Genomic DNA, 21,195 nt, shown 5'->3' with positions numbered 1-21,195 from the left:
ATAACATTATTGGAATCGTTTCTAGTGATGGTTTTCATCATATTCATGTTGAGTTGGTAATAAATGGAGGCAGTTACGATGTTCACGGTGTGTATCGTCCACCTTCATATGATTTCAATTTATTTCATGACTTTTTAGAAGGTCAGATTGTCAGAAGCAGTGTTAATCGTCCATGTTTGATATTAGGTGATATAAATGTACCAGTTAACTTGGCCAATAACAATGTAGTCCTCAAATATAAGTATCTTTTGCAATCTTATGGTTTTATTTGTTCAAATACATATGTTACGAGACCTGCTAGTTCAAATATTCTTGATCACGTTTTATGTAAAATGGCTGATGTTCATCGTCTTTGTAATCATACTATTTCCAGTGATTTAAGTGATCATTCTTTAATATTGTCCGAGTTTAAATTGAATGTTGGATCAAATCGGATTGTTCTGTCAAAAAATGTAATCAACCATGATAAACTCGAGAATGAGTTCAAAAGATACCTCGAAGGTATTGGTCCTGTTCAAAATCCTAATGAATGCCTAGAAAACATAATTGCTACATATAACAGTATTCTCACAGATTGTAGCAAAACTGTAAATAAAATAGCTAATATCAAAGGGACACAATGCCCTTGGATGGACTTTAATTTGTGGACATTGGTAAAAATTAAGAGCAACTACTTTAAAAAATCTCGCAGAGACCCAAATAACGCGAGAGTAGCTGAATTTTTAAATCATGTTTCAAAAAAATTAGATGTAGCTAAAAAGCAAGCTAAAAAAAGATATTTTGAAAACTTACTAAGCAATACTCCACATTCAAAACTGTGGAAAAATATTAACGCAATACTAGGAAGTTCTACCAACAAATCAAAATTGTCATTGCTCATCGATGGTGTTCCTACTACTGACAGTAAAACTATGTGTGATGCATTCAATAAACATTTTTCAACAGTTGGACCTAATTTAGCAGCAAAAATAAATGTTTCAAGTGAAAATCCATTACGATACATAAACCCTATTTCTGATTCAATTTTTCTACAACCATCATCTGTCAACGAAGTTATACTACTGATTAATGATCTAAAGGCCAACAAATGTCCAGGTCCTGACAATATCCCTGCCAAAATTATTAAAAATAATGTTGTTATATTTTCGAGAATTCTGTCTGAATCCTTCAATTTAATGATTCAAACGGGTTCGTATCCAGATTGTCTCAAAACAGCCAAAGTAGTGCCTATATTTAAGTCAGGAGATGCAACCCAAGTCGATAATTATCGACTCATATCAATCCTATCAGTTTTCAACAAAATATTTTAAAAGTTATTAATCACACGCCTGATAAGTTTTTTAGATAGGCATAATATAATGTATAGTATGCAATATGGTTTTCGCAGCGGAAATAGCACCTCTGTAGCCGTAGCTGAGCTTGTAGACCAAATATTGGAAGAAACTGATTCAAAAAAAGTAGTGGGCGTCTTGTTTCTTGACCTGAAGAAGGCATTTGACACTCTCAACTACGATATTTTACTAAGGAAATTAGAACGATATGGAATCAGGGGAACCGCAAACAGCATTATCCGCTGCTACTTGAGCAACAGAAGTCAATATGTTTCATGCGATGGACAAATAAACTCTAGAAGAGAAATTAGTACCGGAGTTCCACAGGGAAGTAACATTGGCCCTTTACTTTTCCTTATCTATATCAACGATATTAGCACCATTAATCTCGTTGGAACTCCCAGGTTATTTGCTGACGACACGGCCTTATTTTATCCACATGTCAATTTGAATATAATTGTTTCAAAGATGAATCAGGATTTACGGTTGCTCCAGGGTTATTTTTCGGTAAATCTCTTCTCTCATTGAACCTGAAAAAAACCAAGTACATGATCTTTCGGTCACCTAGGAAAATTCTACCACAAGCACCAATTTTAGCTATGAACACTGACATTATCGAGAAAGTAGACTCATTCAAATATCTGGGAGTTTATCTAGATTCTACGTTATCGTGGGATTATCACATAAATAAGGTTGCAAATGGTTCACTTTGCTAATGGTTCATAATGTTCTACATAACCCATTAAGGCTACATAACATAACTATGGACACGCTACCTCGGATTCACAATACCAGGCAAACTAACCATCTGTCAAGAACCCGTGCATACTCCAGTTTCTGTCAAAAACGAATTTCCTTTATAGGTCCTTCCAAATATAATAACTTACCAAGACATCTTCAACAAATAACAAATATAAAATCCTTCAAAACTAAGATAAAATGTTTCTTAAAAGAACGAGTTTCGCAACTATTAATTTAATGCAATTTATTATTGTTTATTATTTTTATTATCATTCATATGTCAACCGTCACTAAATATTGAATGCTTTGCTGAAAAACAGTAGTCATATTCGAAATATTTAAATTTGTTGTTTTTTTTTCGTTTTCTTTTAGGTGTGCTTCTTTCAAAGGATATTTTTTTCCACTAGAAGCACATAAATTGTTTTCTCATAGATGTTTTTTTTTCTCTCTCTCTCTCACTCATTTGATATAAGTATTTAAAATTAATCCTCAATCATATATCCTTTAAGTAATTATTTTCATTTTGTTGCATATGGTTGATTTCAGAGTGTCCACTACCAGGGGGCTCAGCATGCAGTCGAGCTTTTTGGTGTGGGGGTGAGCGGAGGATCACTCAAAAAAAACCGTATTTGTTAGCTGAATTTTTCGGTAAAAATATCTTTTGCTGTTTTTCAGTAAAGCTTTTTTGTTGCTAATCATGATCCAGCATAGCGAAAACTAAAATTTGGCGTGTATAGGCGCTGATAGGATAGAAACTGTATCATCAACCATCTCCGGAATCGGTTCTGGAACCTCATCACAAGTACTCGTTGGGTTGCTGTCAATGTTTATTCAAACTGATGACAGTTGACCTGATTTCACTTGTTGACATAGAACTACATAGGACTCACTTTTGAGTAATTATGAGTAACTCAAATTTACTCGATTTAAAATGTTTAGCTTGAAGTACAGCTGGCTTGCCCCTGGCTCAAAACAGGAATCACAGTTAAACACTCTATTGAGCCTTTATTTCTGATGTAACATAAAGGAATAATAATTTGAAATACCTCATGCCTTTGCATCATTACTATCAAGCGGTGCATTTTACCCCAATATGCATCACAACAATGGAGCGTTTTGGCCATTGGTGTGATGCTTATTGCCTCATGAATCATGCGTTTTGCCCGCTATCATCTTAGAATCGATTTAAAAAATACCTTGAAATCATAAAAAAAAATCATCGTTTTGTAGCTCTAAAACACTCGATCTTCGGAGAAAACAAGGTAATGAACCATTGACCATTATTTTCTACTTGATTTTAGCTTCCATACGCCAGCAGCTGAAGATTTTGCTTAAACGGTGCGTTTTGCACCATCCTACCCTACTGAAGTGAAAACATAAAAATATACCCAATATGCAAACAATCATGGCACCGCAGTGTTGATAGCAAATTGTGAAGTGCTTCTTGTATGTTGGGGGGTTTCCTTCTTTATGTACAAAAAACTGAGGAGCTCATGAATGCATGGAAACAATATGCCTCCTTCCAAAATTCCTGCAAACTGGAGCTATTTGTCTCGCAGCAAGCAAAAGAAGCAGATCACCAGGAAAATCGTAGATCTCTCTCTCTCTCTCTCTCTTTTTTCCTGAACCCCTTCTAGGAAATTGCTGGAAAAAATGCTCTGTACACTGAGAAAAAATACTGCCCAAAATTTGAGTTCTGTTTTACTTATTATTGAGTTCATCCTCTCACTTGCACTCTTTATTGTTGTCAAAAACGGAACGAGAGTTTCAAACAAACCGTATAGTTCAGCCCAATAAGTTACTTTTGAGTAAATGGCATATTCTCAAATATAAGTGAATTAAACTTGATTTTGGGTAGAATATACTTAAGAGTAAGTAAATTTTTTTTTGCTGGTTTTAAATGGAAACTACTATTTGCGATTTACTCAAATTTGGGTTATTGGACTGAACCCTGGAATTTAGGTAAAAGTACTTAATTTTGGTTAGTTTTTATCTCCGTGTAGATAAACACAACTGTGTCATTATACGTCACACAGTAAGAAAAAAAAAGTACTCAAATGTAAATTCTTTTCACTCATCTCGGCACTATAGTAGTTGTATAGTTGGGTGGTTTTGATTAGAGAGGGTCTAGTATAAGAGAAGAGCGGACTCGCTGGTTTTGACCCAAACGAACTGTCAAAGCCAAAGCCAATCGAGCAACACTTATCTTGACTGCATTGGCAGTGGTGCTACAATTCACCTAAGCATAGGTTGCCAAGCCAATTTGTTTTGAATTGGCTCCTCTCTTTCTGCAACTAGTCAAAAGTAGGTAAAAGGGAATTTTTTCTTACCGTGCACTAACAAACCAATGGATATGAAATCAAAGCAAGCGAAACAAAAAGGATATCCGTATAGCTTACATACCGCATGTGGAACCACGTAATTTATCCTTTTCTTCGACATCAATCTGATGGAAAATGGATCAAATAGGCAAACAATTGGATAGCCATTTGCCGAGGGGAGTGCACGGTTTTCATTCAGATGGGCTACTTGGATCACTGTCATATTCGTAACCGCACAGCACACATTTCAGTATAGAAATGCAGGTCACTAAATCGAAGAAAACAAAACATTATTCAAATTATGTGAACGAAGAATCAAAGTCACATCCAGCGTTGCCAGTATTCCAGATGCACAGAGAGATCACGGTTATTTCCAGATTGTTTAAATATACTCCTGATTTTCCTAGATTTTTTAAGCATGTTGTTTTATTTGATTATTTCTTTTCTTTTTATTTACAAGGTTTTTAACTAAAGGCTGATTAATCCATGAGGCTTTAAAAAAATCACTTCAAACATAAATTTGGGATCTTGCAAAATTTTCAAAATGGCGTCATTAATTTATGCTACACTTACATGGAAGCGGCACTTCTGATCGAAATGAGTTGCAGCGAAATAAAAAATTCTGGAAAAATATACAAAAAATGTTTTTAGTAATTTCAAGAAAAATATGTTAAAAACCTAAACATATCAAAATGTGCTTCTCTGAACTTGGGAATAATTTTTAAAATAAAGCTTATGAAAAGTGAAAACTTTTGGAGTGTTGAAAATTACGAACACTTAAAAAATAAAAAAAATAAATCATAGACCAAGAACTTTTAGTCCAATTTTTGAACTTGTTGTTAAAATGTTTTTTTTTTTCATGAAACTTCTATTAAGATGACATTATTTTTAATTATTTTCTAAGAAAACCAACTAAAAAAAAGCGTACTAATAAAAAGTTCCAGAAGTTCTTGTTCTTTGCTTTTTTCAGTTTCATGTGTCAGTGTTCTTGACCATTCCAAAAGTTTGCCTTTTTTAAAAGAAAAAAAAAAGTTAAAAATCAGAAGTGAAAATTTTGAGATGCATGAAATTTTGTTTCAGAATTATGACTTCAAATTTATATTATTTCTTATAATAAATAAATATATTTTTGTTTATTTTTAGCATATTTTTCTCTACAACTTTGTCTTTGTACAACAATTACAAATTCCGTTTCATTGCTACATTTTTTTGAAAAATTTAAAAAAATCCATGACGAAAATTTTAAAACAAAATGGACGCATAATAGACAATTACGCAAAGTAAAGGGCGAACACGAAATTATTGCGACACATTCAACAGGGCATAACTTTTCTACCATTGGGTAAAAATCAACCAAATTTTGCACACTTTCTCATTGATGTGTATTGTGTACATGCTGTCAAACTCGAAGTCGTGTTTTTCGATTCAACGAAAATGGAGGTGAACCAACGCGAGTTGAAAGAACAAATTCTTTCCAAACACCTGGAATTTCCTGACCTGTCGCACCGGCAGTTGGGAAAAATGTTGAACATTCACCATTCAACCGTCTCCAGAGTGTTGAAGCGGTTCCAGGAGCGGTTGACGTTGGACCACGGCAAAGGAGCTGGAAGAAAACCGGGACCGGAGAACAAAAAGACGGAGGGAAAGGTGAGCGGATGATTAAAGCAAATCCCAACGTCTCAAGCCGTGATTTGGCTAAAAAGATCGGCATGTCGCAGAGCTACGTCCAGAATGCAAAGAAGATAGCTGGACTACATACATACAAGGTACAGAACTTCCCAAACCGCGATGAGCGGCAACAATCGACGGCTAAAACTCGGGCACGGAAGCTCTACGAGAAGATGCTGACAAAATATGGCTGCTGTGTGATGGACGACGAAACGTATATAAAAGCCGATTTTAAGCAAATTCCGGGGTTAGAGTTTTTCACCGGCAAGAGCAAGTTCGATGTGGACGACAAATTTAAGAAGAAGAAAATGTCGAAGTTCGCCTCTAAATATCTCATTTGGCAGGCCATCTGCTCTTGCGGACTGAGGAGTGAGCCTTTCGTGACAAAGGGCACAGTAAATGGTGAGATCTACAAATCTGAGTGCCTCGAGAAGCGCCTTTTGGCGTTTTTGCAGCAGCACGACGAAGCTCCGCTATTTTGGCCAGATTTGGCATCATGCCACTATTCTAAAAGTGTCCTGGAGTGGTATGAGGCCAATTCTGTCCATTTTGTTCCAAAGGACATGAATCCGCCAAACTGTCCGGAGCTGCGCCAGGTGGAGCAGTACTGGGCAATAATGAAGCGGGAACTTCGGAAGAGCAAGAAGACAGTCAAAGACGAGAAGGACATGTTAAGAAAATGGAAAAAAAAACTGAGAAACTGGTACCGGATGACACTGTAAAGACTTTGATGGAGGGCATCAAGCGAAAATGCGTTCAATTTTACACTCAAGGCTCCATCGATTAACTTTTCTTTTGATTTTTGAAGTAAATATATGTATAAAACTCCCTAAAATTTTGGTTTGATTCTAAACATTATAAGAAAATTGGTATGACATTTTCGGTGTCGCAATAATTTCGTGTTCGCCCTTTATCATACAAACCGGAAACCAACTATTAAAAATAAATTACACTTTTTGCCTAGAACAGGTCATGTCACATAAAATTTATCTCTATTTTTCAAATTCTCCATACTGGATATTTGATCTTTTTGAACGCATTATGCCAATACTTTTCTTAACTTTATGTTCATTATTTTAGCAATGCTAACAAGTTATTTGGTTTGCCTAAATTATGTAAACTTCGAATTCTTATGGTGATCAAAATATATGTTGTTAGGGGCTCTTATGTTGACCTATGCATCTAAGATTGGGCCCATCGCTAAAAATCTGCTATTTAACCATTTTATCTGGATGAACGCGTCAGTAGGACGGTACTTATGGATATTTATGGTCGCTATTGAACATTTAGTCGATTACTGAATTTATGTATGGATCCAAATTAGTGGCATTTAGGACGACATTAAATCCATTTTCCTCTACTTTGAATAAATACCATAGGGTTATGCTGAAATTTTTTTTTTTTCGGGAGCTGCGTGCATAAATTATTAAACATTATTATTAAAAAACACATAATTACAATCGTAGTTTGGATTTTTCAGAGTATTCCAGATTTTATATTTTAACTGGATCAGATTTTCCTGAAAATTACCTGACAACGCTGGTCACACCAAAAGTGGCTGACAACATAGGAGCACGTTAAAATGAATACGCAAAAGTGAAACCTGACTAGTCTTGGCACTTTTCCAGTTGGCATTTCGGTTTTCCTTCGGTTTGTCAAGCTCAAAAGGAGTGTTGGCTGTATGTCTGTGTGTATGTATGTGCACTGCCATAGCAACCTGGAAATGGTAGCTCTTTGATGAAAGACTGTCACCAAAAAAAGCGAACAAGGATTGCTTGGATTGGTCACGGATACGGATAGGGACTCGGATATGTTATTTATTTGTTCAAGGGAAGTCGGATTAGTCACCTATGTCGGTTTGGGATCGTTTTCCGAGTTGCCTTCATATTTCCTTGCAGCCTTTTGCTACAGGGTTCATAAAATGAATAGTAGGAAGCTGGGTGCGGCGAAGACGTAATCATTTTCGGACCAATTTTCACTGTCAAAACCGACCAATTTGTTTGCTGTTGCAAAAATAATTGAAAAGTATTGAATTTTGAGTAAAAAACCAATCATTAATTTTTCATCATATCACTTTGAATCACAATATACCATCTTCTCGTATGTTCACATTCCAATTGCTATCGAACAACGAAAAAGTCAACCTTTACAATTACATTGGCTACGAGAGAGTCACGCATTGATTTGTTTCGTTTATCAATTTGATATCCATCGCAGCAGCCTGTAGGTGACTTCGATTGGTCTTTGTCAGAACCTGGTACGAAACGAACATCGAGTTGTAATAAAATCTGCCGTACAATATTGAATGTGATTCCAAATTTTGCAATAGATTAGTTTTTAACATGTTCGTTTTGAGCTGGACCCGTCTCGAAAAAAATGCCCAAAAGTCTCTTTTTGACAAAACAAAAATGTTGACATAACAATAGATCTCGAGTCGAAATTCTCGACATTTTAATACATTTGGTGTCAGCAACAAACATCTAGGTTGCCGAAATTTAATGTCATTGGGAGATCTATCAGATGAAAATAATTCGAACTTTGATGGTGCCCAAATTTTGCATAGGGTCTTTTTTTCGAGGCAAGAGACATTGTGCTTAGTCATAGCTAATTTCAAGGTCACGATGTAAATTAATAATGGCCATTTGAAGGATAAGCCGGCGCCGGTTGTGTAGTGGTAAACGTGACTGCTGTCTCGCCCCAATGGGTCTGGGTTTAATCCCAGCCGAGGTCGGTGAGATTTTTCTGAGGCATAAAAATCTCTGGTCACGTCTTCTTTCGCAAGGGAAGAAAAGCCGTTGGTCCCGGCCCATGTGAGTTGAATGAATGGATGCGATATCCTACGCAGGTGTGGATATCTGCACATTCGATTGCTGTCAATAGATGGCAATTGATATCGGTCGGTGATAGGCACTAAATTGCGGAACAGAGACTGGCGTTAAACAAAAGTAAAAAAAAACTATTATTTTTTGTTATTCGAAAACCTATGTTAAGTTGCATTTGATTAATTAATTAGTTGGTCGAAACGGGGTCATAGAAAGTAAATTAAAATTGACATTTTAATTATTCAGACTTGTGAATGTTGCTTTAAAAAAAAAAATGCTAACTGCAAACTCGCATCAAATTGCGCCAAAATCGAGATCCGTAAAGTGAACTGTAGGACATAAGTATTAGAATGCTGAAGTATTTTAGTTTCCATTTAATTCCACTACCTCAATTGCTTATCCTTATGTTGACACGCGCATTTCGTCATTTCTTGCTTATCCTTATGTTGACACGCGCATTTATCATAAATACTTTATAATAAAATTTCGAGCAAGTTTTTGCCTTGAATTACTGCTGTGCACAGAGCAATTATCCTGGTAGTAAATCAACCAACTGCCAACCAACGGTTCAGTTCAGAGTTTACTGAGTGGAAAGTGCAGTGGCATTACGATTACGGATTCACTACGATTTTTCTCTTCCAGTCCTTTTAAAGTGGGTACACGAACGTAATGAAAATGTAAAGTGAGTAAAGTAAACAAACTCTTTTGTTCACCCATTTCGCTTGAAAGCTCTTCGAAGTTAAAAAAAAAAGCATGTGGTTGCTAGAAATCACAGTATGCCAAGAAAATCGAGTTTATTCCAGTATATTCAACATTCGGTTCTGCCTTTGAGTGTTATTGAGCGCTAAATGTGTTTCTCAGAACCCAATCGTACACAATGAACGACATCTGGGAAACAACCAAGATTCTAACGAACCACAAAACCACATTTTCTTCGAACTCTGTGGTTGGGTGAGTCAAAAAAAAGGGACTGAGTATGAACTTGCAGCAGGCGTTGCTTTCCAGGTTTATATTTTTAGCTAGAGGTTAATCTTCATGTGCTGCTGTGGTTGATTCAGAATGCAATGTGTGCAAGTGGGTGCAAAATTGTGCCACTGCCACTTTTGAGGGGCGCTCTGGGAACAGCATTCGAGACATCCAGGACGGGTGCTTCACAGGAATGGAACATGTTTCCTCTGGAGGGTTTAATGGTGGAGGCATCGTCTTCTTTGTGAGGATTCAGGAGCAAGAGTAAAGCAGGAAGACATGTTTGCGGTTGGCATCTATGTGAACTTTGGAATGATGTTTTGAGTGAAATATTATCTTGCGTGTGCTGCAGTGCTAAGCGAACTTTTTTTTATAAATGAGATCCATACTTTGAAATAATTTGTTATCTATTTAACGAAACTTACATATATTTTGGTATTAGGGTGGTTCAAAATAATTATTTTGCTCTACTTACCCTGCTCTACTCCGAGAAAGTGGCTAGTTTCTGAGGTGAGGGTTAAAAAACAAGCTCATTGATAGCCATACCTAGTGTCCCATCATGCGAAACATCAAATCACATGAGAATTCAGAAACAAGTTCAATGACAGCCTAATTGAGTGCTAGGACCGCATTGACCACATCCAGTCTGAGGAAGTCGCCAGTTCCTGGCTAGGACCAAAACCTAGGGGTAGGTCACTCCGCACACCAATCTTGGGTCATCTTTTTTGTCAGTGTGCCGCAACTGTGACGATTGTGCCGGTCATAGAGCAAGCTGCGATTGTTTGTAAAATACCCATCCCGGCAACCCGGTATTTCTGACACCTTGAATGTTTTGGCTTGAAATCGCAGGATGACGCGGGAAGTGGCGGGTGTGCGGAATTTCGGTGTTTTGTGATCCATAGAGTAATAAAAGTCCTGTGTTTTAGTGTTTTATAATGCCCTCAAAGGCAGACCAGAAACCTAGCATTTTGGCCGGAAAGAGTTGGAACCGGTGGGGAGCATTGTTGGAGACCGACTATAGAGGGTGATGAATAGACTTCTTTAGTTTGTTTTATGTGAGTTGCAGCATTACTTGAATTAAGGGTACTAATAAGGTCTGATTAACTGCCGCTTCCTCTTGAGTCCACTCTAGAACCTACAATTCGTATTTAGATCTATAAGTGAACTGCTGGTCTGAGTTCTGTTCTGAACAACTTCAATGACAGCTGTCCAGCAGTGCTCCCATTTTATTTACTACAATCTAATGCCTACGAGATTGTGCCGAATGTGCCGAAGGTATGTCGAAAATGTGCCGATGGATGTGCCCAAGCTGTGTAGAATATAATTCCAGCACAATGAGTTGAGTGACTTACCCCTTGACCAAAACCCATTGTATGACAAATCAAATTACATCAGAGTTCAAAAACAAGATACTGGTCTAAATTAGACAGATCGAGTGTCCCTCACTACATTTGTGACATACCCCAAAGGAGTGACCACTAGAGCCAACACACTTCAAGCAAAACTTACAATTTCATGAGACTTGTGAAACGAGCTCATTGCAGAGAAAATTTGAAATAAAAATCTCTTTGTTACATTTGTCAAAAAAATAGCGGCACCGGTGGTGTAGTGGTAACCGTGACTTTCTCTCACTTCAAAGAGCCTGGGTTCAATCTCATCAAATCTCTATCAATAATACCCCTACACTCTATTTATCGACCATAAAAAAGTTTCAAAGATTTTCAAAACTTGCAGTTCAAATAATGAGTAACAACTTTGCTGAAGAGGGTTATGTCCCAGTTGGCACCGTCGGAATTCTCTGAGGCACTGTCGGAATTCTTTTGAGGTCCTTCTTCGGGGAAGTAAAGCCGTTGGTCACGGTCCATGATGGGTCGATAGGTAGGTTCCAGGAGTGGAAGCAACCTCCCTGACATCGGTAGTATTGGTACTCAGTACCGAAAACAAGATCGACGGGAAACAAATCAAGGAAAAAAATTGTCAAAAAATACCCTTTAGGATCCAAACGATCAACCTCAGCGTTTCACAATGTATTCTATACATGATAGTATCCTGCACCACAAACCAGTCAGTGATACGAGCAGCTTTATTTGCCACGTAACCACAGAGCGGTAGCGGATTGCATCATTTCGTAAAATCGCTCCAAAACTTCAGTGTTGTTTGCAAAACAGCAAATCATGCTTATCATCACTATCATCGTCGGTCGTGAAACGCCAAAGGCCGAACACAACAGTGCACGCTATTTTCACAGGCTCATCAGGATTTCCTGCAATGCGTTACAGCATGCACCACAAAACCGATCGAAAGCAAGCCATGCCAATGCCACGACATACTTACAGGCAAACACAATCGATATTTGAGCAAACATGCGGGCTACAAGTCGGAGTTCGTTTCGTAGTAGGCTATGAAATCGTAAAAATAACTCCATCCTATCATGCGCGCTTTGATGACGCGAATAGGAAATTCTTCATGCTCTTTACCAGATGCTCTGAAGCGTAAATTGGGTGCTAATGGGATTATTGCGGTAACTGACACCGATATTATGGCATCCAATAAAAGATGTTTTGGTATTTTTGTCTCATAAAATTATTCTAAAATAAATTGTGTGATAATTGGAAGCTTATGTTTAAATGTTTAAACAACATTAGTGGCAGTCATCTTCATAACCATCTTGTTAAAATGGAGATAGGGTAAAACCATTTAATCGATGAATACAATAATGATTAGACTCAAAAAGATGTGATCTATTTTTAAAAATCACTCGTATTCTAATTATGGAAAATAGCAGCCTTGATAATTTGGAAAACCCATTTATTCTTTCCTACGGTTGATCCGCATGACTTTTTCAACGAAATCTAATTTTCGATCGACTTCAATCCCTGTGTAAGCTCGCAAGGGAGACATGATATAGGTCACGCACATAAAGAACCAATATGGTGAAACCAATCGCAATGGAATTGCAAATCTTCTGTTCCCGCATATGGCACACAGTTGATAGGGACGATGGTCTGGCTGCCGTTCCTAAATCGGATTATTTCCCAACCATGCTGTATGGCATCTAACTGAGCTGCTCGAACAGGAAGAGTTGGAACGAGCCCTCAGTGCGACATTCTCAGGTCAGTGACTGGATTTGAAAATAAACTCATTTAGGAATGTATTGAAATTGGGAATGTAATCCTAAGCCTGCTGTAGTGAAGGGTTGGACAAATATAATTTGATAATCTAGAAGCGTCCAACTTGGACGTCTAATTGATTTACGTTGCCTTTTTGGGAAAATTTATCTCTTTTGATCGACACCATGTTGACTTTCTAGCTGACTAGCAGATAGTGTTTTGTTTGATGACCGGTTTACTTTGCGAACAGTGTTCAATTATCACGAGAAGTTGAACTTTGCTTTCTATTTATTTATCTTGTCTGGTGTTTCGCTTCATAAAAAAAAATCTGACACCACACCATCTGGCTTGAATCGATTGAAATTACAGGTGACTAAACTTTGTATTCGTTTCCTTGGACTTAAGTTGTGGAAATAAGAAATGACCTAGTGACGAAACAGTCTCTAATGCAGATTTTACTATGTTTATATGAAGCCTTTTAAACTTTTTAATGCATTTTAATCAACTCAATCTCATAAATCATAAAATGTCATAGCTGCCCAAAAAAACATCTACCCTGCACAACATACAGAGAAGGTCGCTGTGTACTGTGTGCTGTCCAAACTCCATGGCCAACATGATGGCTTGCAGATTTTCTAGGCCAAGCATAACAACTTGACAACGGCATTCATGATGTCACTTGACCTGTTACGATCTATGGCCACTAGACAGAAGAAGGTGCCACTTTTACTCTTGTGAGTAACTTTCACAAGGGGCGTGATGGGAAAGGATTCGTCTAGGCAGACAGAATATCTTGCTACGTAGGGTAGCACAGTCCAATAAGCACCCCTGGGAGCATTTCCACGTTAACTGGTGAGTTGGTTGCACACGACTCTCCTCGATTTGAATGAAACATTGCACATTATTTTTTTTTTAACTTTTGCGGACTAATTATTCAGGTAAAATAAGGGTTTTATTTTTTCAGAAAATCATAACTCCGGTTGGTAAAATGCTTTAAGGTATTCTTTTTTAATAATTGCATGACTTTATGAAATTGTATAACACTCTCAAAATTCAAATTCATACCGAGTTTGTAAGTCGCCGCGATCGGACGTATGCATAAATAGCTCTATAGAGCATCAAATTGCATATCGGTGCTGATTGCTTGTGAAGTGTGTGGACCAACGAAGTGCATTTTTTTCGTTCTTTTTTGCCAGACCAAGCAAGTTTCGCTGCACAGTGAATAGAGGGCAAGAAAGGCAATGCCCCATACAGGCGGCCCCAGTGGGGCCCCTGGTCCCCTTTTCCCAGGGGAAGACTTCCCAGCACTCGGTCAGCAAATATTCTCCGGGAAGTTTTTAGTGATCGAAAGAGTTGATGAAGGCGAAACTCATGAAAAGGTTTCACCTATAATCATTGAAAAAACAATTCAAACCTGGTGCGGTGGTGACAATGTCGAACAAATAAGAAGAACAAAGGAGCTCAAGCTCAAGCTCTGCTTAAGCTAAAAACTATCTCTAGTGATATAAACGTTAAGATCTACGAACACAGAATACTAAACTCGTGCAGAAAAGTTATCACGAATCGCGACCCTTACGTAGTTACGGAAGACGAAATGCTTGAAGTGCTAAAAATCAAAACGTGACAAAGGTAGAACAGATTAAAACGAAGCGCAACGGCGTGGTAAGTGCAACAAACTCGTTCATCATAACGTTCAACAGTGTAAATGCCCCCAAGTATGTGAAGGTTTACCCTCGGCCAATGCGATGCTTTCAGTGTTTTCAATTCGGACACATCGACAAAGCGTGCAAAGGAGAAAAAAGGTGCTACAACTGCAGTAAATCGTTCCATGGGGATTCATGTGACAACACTCCCCAATGCATAAATTGTGCTGACAAAGAGCAACAACAACAACAACACTGGCCTACAAGTAACAGCTGTCCAGTATGGAAAAGGGAAAGTACCATAATGAAGATCAAGGTTGATCAGAACCTAACATACAGAGAAGCAAAACAAAAAGTGGAAATATTGGAAAAAAAATGATTACTCTGAAGCGCTTAAGAAGAATCTGGAGACCAAATTTGAAGATACATTGAAGAAGAGGGAAGAATGGTTTCTCGCTGAATTGAAGAAACGAGATGAAAAAGAGAAGGAAAGGTTGGACCAATACAAAAATCACTTCAAAAAAATGGAAAAACAGATGAACGAGTACAAAATGGAGTTAGAAAAGATCAAAAGTCAATATCAAGCTGAGCATGAAAAAAGGGCAGAACTTGAGGATCAAAATAAAGCCCAAGATTTGACTATTCAAAAACTTCAAAAAAACTTAAACTATACGCCGATTACGGGGACTACAAAAGCAGTCGAAAAACCAAGCAACATGAAAGTATCGGGGCCTCCCCACCTAGGAAACGAGGAAGTAAGCGAGGCAAAGAAGATAAACAAATTGAACAAGAGGAAAATAGTGACATGGAAGTTCAACAAATATCGGAAGAAGAGGATCAAAGCGATGAACAACACTGCGAACAAATTAATACAAGACACAGAGTAAACAACAGGTAACCCCTCAAAAAAAAAAAAAAAAAAAAAAAAAAAAAAACAAAATGCAAAGACCCAAAAAAACAAGTATCATAACATGGAATATTCAAGGATTACGCACCAGTAAACAGGAGCTAACAATGCTAAACAATGAAATTGAACCACTAATAATATGTTTACAAGAAACCATGTGTAAAACTGACGCACTGGCAACCATTAGAGGATACAATGTAATACACCGAAAAAGGCAAACCAATAACAGAGCAGCCGGAGGAATAATAACTGCCATCAAAGAAGGTATAGATTATAAAGAAATAGCAATCGACACACAGATGGAAATAACTGCTGTTAAAGTAGAACATCCCATTAACGCCACTGTAATAAACGTATACTTACCGCCAAACACAGTTATAGATAAAAATGAAGTCGTACGAATCCTATCGAATGTACAAAAGCCGTATATCATGCTAGGAGACATGAATGCACACCACTACTTATGGGGAAGCGAATTTATTAACGCTAAAGGGAAAGTTCTAGAAGAAGTATTCGACGAAATGGAACTAACAGTGTTAAATGACGGAGAATATACATATATAAATAACGCAACAGGGAAAGGATCATGTATCGACTTAATCAGCTGTACTAACAACTTAGCAGGAATAATAGACTTCGAAGTACACGAAGATACGCAGGGAAGTGATCATTTTCCGCTCGTGATCACCCTACCAGCAAACTCAGAAATCAGTAGCAGCACACAAAACTGGAAAATAGACGAAGCTGACTGGGTTCAGTTTACAAATAAAGTCTTTTTTAGAAGCAGAACAACAGTAGAAGAACAAATTGAAGAAATTACAAAACAAATTATTAAAGCAGCTTACAAATCCATACAGAAATCAAAAGGATTCCCGGGTAAAAAAAGAGTCCCGTGGTGGAATGCTGAAGTTTCAAAAGCCGTCAAAGCCAGACGAAAAACACTCAGAAAATTAAAAAAACAAAAATACTCTCGGAGAAGAAAGACAACTCGCATTACAAAAGTTTCAGACCAGAAGACAGGAAGCGCGAGACCTTATCAGCAAAGCTGAAAACAATCATGGGAGGAATTTGCAAATAGTTTCACAGCAAGCACCCCTATAAAAGAAATTTGGACCAATCTCAGAAAGATACAGGGCAAATACAGTAAACCAACCATTAGACAAATCAAATTTAATGGTCAGGTAGCAAACGAGAACAAAGGAATTGCTGACCTTCTAGCCAAGGCCTTTAAAACTGTATCTAGTAACGAAACGTATGATAAAGAATTCATCGAATATAAAAATAAAATGGAAGAAATACCTTTAAACGTACCTGAAAATCCAGCTGATGAGTATAACAAACCCTTCAATCAAACTGAACTAGAAGCAGCAATGGAAAACCTCAAAGGAACATCACCAGGACCTGACAACATTCATAACATGATAATCAAAAACCTTCCACCAGACTGTAAACGGATCCTTATAAATACCTTCAACAGGATGTGGAACGAAGCTTACTATCCAACCCTTTGGAAAACAGCAACGGTAGTACCCATTTACAAAGGCAAGGGCGAAATATCAAACCCAAATAATTATATACCAATATACTTAAATAGCTGCTTAAGCAAAATCTTTGAAAGGATGATAAACAATCGTCTGGTCCATATCTTAGAGTCCCAAAACCACCTGTATGAACATCAATATGCTTTTCGAAAAGGCAAATCGACTACGGACCATCTAACTATGACCGAAGAATTCATTAGAACGGCTATGAGCAAAAAAATGATTACGCAAGCAGTTTTCTTGGACATCAAAAAGGCCTATGATACAACCTGGAGACGATTAGTCTTGAACGAGCTATCCCAAAAAGGGGTTGGAGGAAAATTACTGGCTTATATCCACGAAATTCTCAAAACAAAACATTTCAAAGTTAGAATCAATGGACAATACTCTGACGAAGTAGAAATGGAAACTGGACTATGCCAAGGATCGGTCTTGAGTGTTACACTGTTCTTAATTGCTATAAACACGATAACCAGCTTCATCCCAGACGGAGTAAAAATACTAATCTATGCAGACGATGTCATCCTTCTAGCAACTGGTACAAACGCCAAAATAACAGAACATCTAACAAACCACATTAAACAAAATACACCACTGGGAGATGAAAACAGGATTCCAAATTTCGGCGGAAAAAAGTGCAACAATAATTTTCAGAAACCCTAAAAGCAGAAAACCAACGAACCTTGATGGCCTAATACTGAATGGACGATTAATTCAACATAAAAATCACCACAAAATACTGGGTGTAATTTTTGATCAACATTTAAAATTCAGAGAATATGTAGAAGAAACGAGATCATCCTGTTTACAAAGAGTATAAATTCTAAAATACATCGCAGCCAGACAATGGAGTGGTGACACTAAAACACTTACTCAATTATACAAAGCTACAGTATTGGAAAAGTTGCTGTACGCCGCACCAACAATAACATCCATCAACAAAACCTGTATACAACGACTTGAAACAGTGCATAACGAAGGCCTAAGAGTAATATGTGGAGCATTCAGAACAAGTCCCATCATCAGCATTCAATCGGAGACAGGCATCCCTAACCTCAAAACATTACTCAACCAAAGATTAGTAACACATTTTGCCAAAAAGAGAGCAACTCCAGAAAGCTTTCCCCACACACCTCAAACCGATACCCGCACAGAGGATCCTAGCAGCTACAGTTCCGGAGAAATGTGGAATGAATCACGAAGCCCAGACCCCAACACACCGGAAATAAGGGCAGCTGATGTGATGAACAGTATTGACCTAACACTACCCACGATTAAGTTCCTAACGGTACCAAAAATAGCACCCTGGAATAGAAAACCAATTATTATAGATAAGCACCTCTGGCACCTAAGCAAAGAGAATGCAAAACCCCCAGAACTGGTTCAAGCATTCAAAACCCGGAATAGTTCTCTATACAAATTTCATCGTGCAATATATACCGATGGATCCAAAAAAGATGGCAGAACAGGCTACAGCGTAGTGACTGCAGGCTTAACTATACGTAAAAGAATAAGAAACTTGAGCAGCATATACACAGCAGAAAGCCTCGCCATAATTGAAGCACTGAAATGGATTGTCCAACAGGAAACAGCTGGAGCATATATCATTTATACGGACTCCCTAAGTGCAATAACAACACTGGAAAAACAAAAAATCTCCAGCGTCTGGAAAGACGAAATCATCGACCTCTATAATAAGGCAGCACACAATCATTCATGTGTAACTTTTGGCTGGGTCCCCAGGCATATTGGAATAATTGGAAATGAAAAGGCAGATACGGAAGCCAAAAAATCCCTCAATACTACGGAAATAATAAGTGCAATAGACATACAAGACGCCAAGGCATTTATTAAACAAAAATTCCTAAATAAATTGCAAGAAGAATGGACTAATACCACCGGAAACGCTCTACGTGAAATAAAAAACGTCATTACTCCTTACAAACAGTCCATGACAGGCAACCGTAAACAAGATGTAATGATGACCAGACTTAGAATCGGTCATACTCTTCTCACCCACAAGTACATACTAGACAAGGAAAACCCACCCAAATGCCAATTCTGCAACTCCAATTTGTCTGTCAAACACATAATAGCAAACTGCCCAGGTCTCGATCACCTAAGAACTTCAATTGGAATTTCAACAAGCTTGAGGGAAGCACTGGCGAACGACAGGGAGAGTATGGAAAAAATAACACTGTTCTTCCAGCAAGCTGGGCTAGCTAAGCAAATTTAATAAATCGTCGAAACATCAAAACCGTATCGCGCCATCATCATTTATTAGCTCGGTCACCCAAAATGCCAGCTATAAAAATCCCCATCGATCGGAAAGAGTCAATAGTCATACATCAAACTCCAGTCAACCATCATCATGGGCAACAGCGACTCCAAGGACCAAGAAGTGAAGCAGATAGGTGACCAACAGGTTACTGTCATTGAAAACCAGGAGGTGCATACGGAGATGCACTCCCAGCATGAAGCGAAGCTGTGGATCATCATAGGCATGCTGACCTTTATCATCGCTCAACCTAACAAAAATTGTAATCAACAAATGTCGGAAGGAGGCATACAAAGCAGCGCGGTCTATGGCGGCGGCTCAGAACGTATAAAATCGGTGGTTCACCAAGAACAGCAAAAATACCAAAAGTGAAGATTTGCAATGTAGACCAACAACAACAAAAAAAAAAACGAAGAAAAACAAAAGTGAATCTATATAATGTACTATAACCCTAAAGTCACAAGACCCGAATGACAACAGTTAAAAGGTCTTTAATAAAGAAAAAAAAAAAAAAAAAAAAAATCCAATTTTGAATCCTTTGAAAAAAAGCTAAGGCAAATAAAGTTTGATCAGAAAACCTGTATTTTTTTTAATTTTTGAAGGTTTTATTTAACCAAAGAGAATTTTTTACCAAACGCGTCCTGCCTCCATTTAAAATTTTGTTTTCCTCTTTAGGGCAGAACCAGTTTAGAATAATGGGTCAAGAGCATCAATTTTTTGACAAAGAGCGCATTTAGCCATTAATGAGTAAACCATACTTAAGCCATTTACACTTTGTGATAACGTACACTTTTTCAGTTGAATTAATGTAAACAAATTATGAAAAAAAATGTCATGTTTATCTTCCTCACAGTAGTAAACTTGAATCACACAGAAACCCATCAGCAAGTCAAACTTATTTTCCGCAACACACTTTCCCAGAAGACTAACTCAAATTCAAAGCCACGTTAGTGTTGAAATAAACTTTTCCCATCTCCGACGATAGCAACGCAATGGTGTGTTGTGCAACGATGAATAGTTTTTACCTGGTAAAGTGAGGAATTTCATGGTGTTGTTTTAATCTTATACTCATAGGATTAACTTAAACTAGAGTATTAAGTGACAGGATAGACGTAGAAATTTTCAATGTGAAGTTGTTCGCTGGTGAGTTACTTTTAAATTGTTTAACTGCTACCCTCTCAAACTATTCTGACTTTGTTGTGCTCATGTCTTTCAATCTTTGGAAGCAGTGAAACAATCATAAAAGTAAAATTATTTATAAAACCGGTGCCAAATTAGTTTGTGGGCTTGATCAATTATTTTTGCTAAAACTTTATTCCGCTTACTTGCTTTTGTTGGTTTTTATTCTCAAACGCATATAAGCGGAAGCATAGGGACAGCGGTAAGTTTGGCGGTTGTAGCAAAATAAAGATAGAACAGCAAATTACTCTACCGATCATGATTTGGTTCAACCAAACAAGTACGCTTGCTCAGATAAGTATTGTCCAATAAATTCAACGCGTATTTGCCTCTTAACTAATAACATTGTATCAGATTAGTTTTATCCCTTGATTTGTTTCCCGTTGATCTTGTTTTCCGTGTTGAACAACAGTGCTACCGACGCCAGGAAGGCAGATCCCACACCTGGAGCCTACCTATCGACCTATCAACTCATGAACCGGGGACCAACGGCTTTACTTCCCTGAGTAACGTAAGTAACGTGATCAGAGATGTTATGCCTCAGAACATCCCGGCGGCGCTGACTGCGATTGAACCCAGGCCTGCTGGGTGTAGTATAAAGGTGTGATGAGCAAATAAAATAAGAATTGGCTTCAGACCGGACATGCCATTGTCGTAACTGGGCATCATCCTACTCGAGATTTGGCTG

The sequence above is a fragment of the Ochlerotatus camptorhynchus genome, unplaced genomic scaffold, assembly GCF_037179485.1.
Source record: "Ochlerotatus camptorhynchus isolate MF236.1 unplaced genomic scaffold, CSIRO-AGI_Acam_v1.1 ptg000182l, whole genome shotgun sequence".
Taxonomy (NCBI): Eukaryota; Metazoa; Arthropoda; class Insecta; order Diptera; family Culicidae; genus Ochlerotatus; species Ochlerotatus camptorhynchus.
This window is presented reverse-complemented; position numbering follows the sequence as displayed.